Here is a 1217-nt window from a genome sequence, read left to right on the forward strand (position 1 = left end):
AAGAAAAATAGAAAATATTTTCATGAACTTATTTTGACTCTCCCAACTTAACCATAGGACTAAGATTCTTTTCTTTACTCTTACATTATTTACATCTGTATCTACTTTCTTTCATGTTAAATTCTCAACAACATTAACGTTAATTTGTTTTAACCCACAGTACACACAAAATAGTCTCAGAGTAACAATATCAACACTACCAATAAGAATATGATAAATGGCATAGCTTAATATGTTTTTGTAGTTCTTAAAACCTTTAAATAATTTAGTACTAGTTTTGTTTTCAAATCACATGAAGTAGTTACTCTGTGTGTGGTTATGATACAAAATCAATATGCAGTTAAGTTGATTTGCTTCATTTAACTTTCTATTTTTAGAAATTGTTTTTTAAAATTGCTAATAATTATGTAACATTTGTATATGTTTCCTAAGTCAAATCTAAAAAGCAATATGTAGTTAAAAAAACCTAACTTTTGTCTCAGAATCCTCTACTCTGTCCTCCTCTTGTGTCTGTGGGTGAGTTTTGGAAATATTTTTGATTTCCCTCCCAGTTTTTAAACATAAGAAAAATGTATTTATATTCATCTTTTGCCTTCTTTCGCTAATATGCTTTATACATTTTTCCTTCCCACCTTACTTAACAAGATACTGAAGATCGTTTCATAGGATGATATAAAGATATTTCACACAACTTAAAAAAATTAATTAATTTATTTTAATTGGATTTTATAACCGTTCACAACTGCATATGACTGCTTTGGGTAGATGTACCATTTATCAACCCCCCCAGGGCACTGCCTGAATAGCTCAACTGGTAGAGCATCAGACTTTTAACCTGAGGATCCAGGGTTCAAGTCCCTGTTCAGGCAGCATGGTTCCCTTTGTGGGCTTCTCTGGTAGCTCAGATGTAAAGAATCTGCTTGCAATGCTAGACACTGGGGTTTGATTGCTGGGTCGAGAAGATCCCCTGGAGAAGGGATGGCTACCCACTCCAGTATTCTTGCCTGGAAAGAGACGAGCTCGTCTCATGGAGAGACGAGCCTGGTTACAGGGCTTCAGTCTAAGGGGTTAGTTGCTCTGCCATGTCCGATTCTTTGCGACCCGATGGACTGTGGCTCACCAGACTCCACTGTCCATAGGGCTGCAGTCTATGGGACCTCAAAGAGTCAGACATGACTGAGTGACCAACACTTTCAGGGCACTGCAGCCAGCCCTCA

The 1217-nt window shown here is 36.9% G+C and overlaps 1 non-coding gene across 1 annotated transcript; it reads left to right on the forward strand.

Moving 5' to 3' along the window:
* Positions 1-796: 796 nt before the first annotated feature.
* On the forward strand, positions 797-869 carry TRNAK-UUU. Its single transcript has one exon. It is a non-coding gene; the product is annotated as a tRNA-Lys (tRNA).
* Positions 870-1217: the final 348 nt, after the last annotated feature.

Source organism: Bos indicus x Bos taurus, chromosome 5 (genome assembly GCF_003369695.1).
Source record: "Bos indicus x Bos taurus breed Angus x Brahman F1 hybrid chromosome 5, Bos_hybrid_MaternalHap_v2.0, whole genome shotgun sequence".
Lineage (NCBI taxonomy): Eukaryota > Metazoa > Chordata > Mammalia > Artiodactyla > Bovidae > Bos > Bos indicus x Bos taurus.